A 5,520-nucleotide genomic window follows, 5' to 3' on the forward strand; every position below is an offset into this window, starting at 1 on the left:
GACATGGGAAGAAAGACATTTTACACAAGTTTTACTCTTCAGAACTTTTGAAGGTTGAGCTATGAGTATTACCTTTATGCCCCCAAAGAAATAAATTTCAAAGAAAAACATGTTGTTCCTGAATGAAAATCAGCAAAGCTGAAACAATAATAAATAAATAACACAGAGAACCAATCGACCAACACATATTTCTTTTTTAACAGTCCCCTAAGAGTTCTGCATGGATAATGGCTGAGAAAGACTCTGAGTAACATGTAAGAGGCATTGCCAATATCAAGGAAAGATGCATGACTTGGGAACAGGGAGAAATAACTAATGCTATATGGCAGCAATTCCAAGTGTCACGGAGCTGTCCAAGCAACAAGGGTTATGAAAAGTTAGAAAGGGGAGATGTGGGAAAGTTAGGGCAGAAGGAAGTCTTCAAGACTTTGACCTTGAAGTTCAGAAAGAATAGGTAAAGGCAGTGCCAGTTTAAAGAGATCTACATGATCTAATAACCAAAGCAATACCTTTTATTTTTATAATCATCTAGAATGTACTGAGTATGTTAAAAGTCTTGGAAGGCTAATAAAATCCTCCTGAAATAAGCACTAACATTTCACAGATGTGCAAACTAAAGGCTAGAGATATGAGATGTTCCCATGTCTACATTTCATAAGCGAAAAAGAATGGGCCCTAGTGGTTCTCACTTTTAGAGATTTCCTCATTCCACTCCATCTGCATAGACAAAGTGTCAGATGCCAATACAGTAAGGACATATCAGCCTTTACACCCAATCCTGTCAAAAGTAGCTCTATTACCAGTGAGAAAAAGTTTCCAGCAGAAAACATAAAATGACCAAATATTCTGTTGGGCTCTAGATGCACCAGCAAGGAGACAGGATAGAAGACAACATCTACTGAACCACTACCAAGCACCACCACTGTGCCAAGTAACTTTGGGGAATTTGCTTATTTATCCTCATCATAACCTTGTGGTGTCAATATATTCAATCCTGACTTTGCATGAAAGAAACCTAAGGACCGTGGAGATAAATAAGATGCACACATCACAAAGCTGTTATGTAAATGAGCAGGGACATAAATCCAGACTTGTCTGCTTCAACAGCCAGTGCTCTTTCCTCATTAGTAGGTGCCAGGTGTCACTAATGTCACCAGTGCATTACCTGTGCATTTTCTAAATATTAATGGGCTATTTTGGGGGAGGATGGGGGCGTTGACCTAGAATGATAAGAATGTTTATGGTAGTGGATTTTCATATATTGTTTTCTATTTCCTCTTTTGATCTTTTCAGCCATTTTGTTGCTTACAGAAATACGGCTAATATGTTCTTCTGCTCATTAATCATAATCTATTTTGTCCTCAGAGACTTGCAGAAGTATAAACATCAGATCTGAGAGGATATTGAGATATAGACCATCTTACTCAACCAGTCTTTTGACACATGAGGAAACCAAGACCTAGAGAAATAGACAGACTTCTTTGGGGTCCCCTAGCCAATTACAGATGTAAGACCGACACTCATGTTCCCTACTCCTCAACTCAACAAGAGGTATCACTTCTAGCAGAGTGTGGCAGAAAATCAAATTAAACACTAAAACATAAAGACTCCCTCAGAATAAGCTCTTTCCTTTTCCAGAAAGGGAGAGGATGGAAGAAGCAGTATTTAAGCAGAAGCCGCATCAACAATTGAGATTTACAGATCACAACAGACAAAAATCAGTCTTAATTCACCACCTAAAACTGAATTGGCTATCTCAAAGGGACACATATAAACACACACAGGCCCATCCATGAAAACAAACTCTGAAAAAAATCAATTCCATTTTATGCATTTGGATCTCGGGAAACACATTGCTCCACTGTTGTGACAACTCTTATTTTGATTTGGTTTTAAGATTTTTAGAAGTACCCATCAGCCAGACTGAGACGTGAGATCACATGTCCTTCCAGCTAGCAGGAAGCCCAGACTTCATTTAACTCATTCCTTTGTCTTGAAGATAAACTAGGACTCAGAACAGAACCAACATTCTCAGGTTAACCAATTTCTGTTGCTATCAAGGATAAAAATCATGTCAGCAAATTCCTGAACAATGAAAGAGTGTGGACTTTGGAGGCAAGAAACCTATTTAGAGCCCTGGCCCCACCAATCCTGTCCGCATGGCTGCAGCAGACACATGATCGACAGATGTATACTTCCTGCTAATCCCCATCTCCCTTCTGTACTCTCTCTGTGGAGCCAGAGAAAGCCAAACACTCACTTTCCCAGACTCCTTTGCAGCTAGGGTAATCATGTGACATAGCACTGGCCAATGAGCCCTAAGTAGGGGCCAGCCAGAGACTTCCATGATAAAAGGGACACAGCTAGTTAGTGCTACCCCCATGTTCTTGTTTCCTTACTGAAAGTCAGACTTGCTGCCTGAAGCCAGCACTGTGGGTTACAGTCACGCTGTGGGCATGAGTATACAGGCATGAATAGGAAAGGCCTCCAATGTCAAGGGACAGAACAGAGGACACAAAGATCCTGGGTTCTTAATGGCAAAACTGAGGTAGAATCAGTATCAAAAGTACCACCAGGATTTTTATTTGAGGAAAAATAGACCTCCATTTGTTTAAACCAACATTCATTTTTTTATTAGTTGCAGGCAAAAATAACTGATATAGCTCACCTTGCATGACTTAGACCTGCTGAGCCTCAGTTGCTATATCTGCAAAATGAAGCCAATACATACAGAATGTTAGACATGGTTCCAGGAGCTGGGGATATAGTAGCAAATCAGAAGTGCATTTGACTGTGGAACAGACCTTTTAATCTTGAAAGGCAGACAATAAATAAATATGAAAAGTGTCAGATATGGTGAAGTTCAAAGGAAAAAGTCATGTGAAGGACTTTGCACAGAGGATGCCTCAATAAATAGCAGCTGCTATAGTTACTTCTCAGCATTCAGTAAATGCTGCTCAAGTGCACGTGATTCTCCCACACTCACATATATAATTTATTAGAAATACAAAGGGTCCCAGGCCATCCTAGACATCACAAGGAACCCTTGCCTTCTGATCCACTGACTAGATATTTCTCCTTAAGCCAAGAATATTCTTTTGGACGTTGTAAAAGCTCCAAAGTTCTCATCCCTTTAGATCTTTCCAATCTACCAGGACTTGTTCTAAATAATCAACTCTGAAGGGTTAACATGGCTGGAAAAGATGAAGGAAGATAGAGAGGAATGGGGATTTGCTATAGATGGCTACCCTCCCTATTCTAGCCAGAGACCAGGCTGGACTTGCAGGGAACATGCAAATGTATGTTCATGGCCAGTTTTCTTAGGAGACTGCCAGGGGGACCTTAGGATTAGAAAACAGAGTCCAAAAACACAGAGTCCAACCTTTGTTTTCTCAAATGCTATTTCAATAAAAAACTGATTTCATGGGAGGGAATTACAAGGCAATGCTATAGAGGAGTAGGCTTTGAAGTGTCTTGGAAATAGGATAAATCCAGCCTCTGGTCTCTAATCCTGGATCCAATTATGATTTTCTGTGTGACCCTGAGTAATCCCTTCCCTTCTCTGGGCCCCCTTTTTTCTATCAGTACAATCATGGAGCCAGGCGATACTGCATCTGGGCCCTCTCTGTTCTGACATCCTGTTGTGTTTTTCTCAAATCATCTGCTCTGGTGAGATCCCCTCCTCCCAGAGGCAGTGGAACCAGGGTGCCTCTCTCAGCATATTTGCTAACACCCAGCCTCCAGGGGAAAAGATGCTGACACCCTGGCTGCCTTCATGGTGTGTTTTTAAACACCTACTTATAGCGCTAATCGGCTGGTTTTCACGCCCAGGAGATGGGGATTGATTGCTGACACTGACCTGGCAAGGAGAGGATCCCACAATCACCAGCAAAGCAACCCAGGCATGCAGGCTGGGAATTTGGCAAAGGGTACTGTGGATGGGGAAGGGACTGGGAATAAGAAAGAGAATGGAAGGTGGTTGTCTGTAATGGCTGGGAGCATTGCTGGAGAAGTCAGGCAGATCTGGGTCTTGGTCCATTCCCGGCCGCTTTCTAGCCATGCAAACTTGGGCATGTCCCTTCACGTCTCAGAATGTGTTACTCAACAGCAGCTGACCCTGCCACATGGTCCCAGGGCATGCATCTTGATGGGTCCAAATGGTCTGGCAGTCCTTTCTGCTTACCACAGGTTGCTCAAGAATTGTCATGGGATCCAGTCTTGCCTACTGAGACTGGAACTCTTTCTGGGTAACTCCTTGAAAAAGTTTTTTGTGATTAATAGATGAATAAGTTACATATGGGCCTCTTGGTCATTAAGGTCATACGCTAATTTAAAGCAACCTGTAATCACAAAGGAAGTCCCCATGGACAAAGTAAAGGAATAGAGAATTGACATCTGTGATGATGTCACTAAGCCACCAAATCCTTCAACACTGGGGCTGCTCTATTCCCAGGTTATTGTTTTTTTCTTGTTTCTCTTATATTCTTTTTTAAATTTTTTATTTGTTCTTGAGGTTGTACATGATGTGGAGTTACACTGGTCATGCATTCATATATGAATACAGGAAAGTTATGTTGGATTCATTCTACTGTCTTTCTCATTCCCATTCTCCCTCCCCTCCTCTTATCCAATCCAGTGAAATTCCATTCCTCCCTTCCCCCTCTTATCTATTATAAGTCAGTATCCACATATCAGAGAGAATATTTGGCCTTTGGTTCTTTGGGATTGGCTTATTTCACTTAGCATGATAGCCTCCAGTTCCATCCATTTACCAGCAAATGCCATAATTTCATTTTTTACACCTGAGTAATATTCCATTGTGTATGTGGAACATATTTTCTTTATCCATTCATCCATTGAAGGGTACCTAGGTTGGTTCCATAGTAAAAAAAATATGGAACACTTCATGAATTTGCATGTCATTCTTGTACAGGGACCATGTTAATATTCCCTGTATTGTTCCAATTTTAGTATTTGTGCTGCCGAAACAAGTGCTAGATTATTGCTCTTGATAGGTGAAGAAATAAATCCCTATTACTTAAAATGAGTCAGGTTTCCATTCTCAGCAGCCCAAAGCTTCCTAACTGAGAGTAGTGGTCATAAATGTTGGTTGTCATTGATGAAATTCCACTGTCCAGAGTGGTATCAAAAGCAAAAGCTCAGAGGTCGAGGGACTGAGCTCAAATTCTAATAACTTCTCCCACCCTCCACCCCTCATCTCCGTTTCCTTAGGATCAAAATACAGATCTACCTCTGAAAATGCCTTGCAGTCATAAGGATCTACATAAATAAATTTGGAGGAATACTTTTGCCATCTACTCTGGCATACAGAGAAAGCTAAGAGTCAACAGAAAAGACTCCTCATCCTGGCTCTGTCACTGCTTTGCTTTGTGACATGAGATGTGTCCCTTCCCCTCTGAACCTTAGTTTCACTCTGAGTAAATCAGAGTCTTGGATTGGTTTAAATCTAAGGTCATTCTTCAAATTGATATTCAATAAAACAAAATGATGTCATCTTTT

General features: G+C 41.1%; 1 non-coding gene across 1 annotated transcript; it reads right to left on the minus strand.

Moving 5' to 3' along the window:
- Positions 1–4,888: 4,888 nt before the first annotated feature.
- On the minus strand, positions 4,889–4,995 carry LOC124093884 (U6 spliceosomal RNA). The gene has a single exon (XR_006852063.1). It is a non-coding gene; the product is annotated as a U6 spliceosomal RNA (small nuclear RNA).
- Positions 4,996–5,520: the final 525 nt, after the last annotated feature.

Source organism: Marmota monax, unplaced genomic scaffold (assembly GCF_021218885.2).
Source record: "Marmota monax isolate L192 unplaced genomic scaffold, Marmota_monax_Labrador192_F-V1.1 WCK01_AAM20220418_F8-fsc00188, whole genome shotgun sequence".
Classification (NCBI taxonomy): domain Eukaryota; kingdom Metazoa; phylum Chordata; class Mammalia; order Rodentia; family Sciuridae; genus Marmota; species Marmota monax.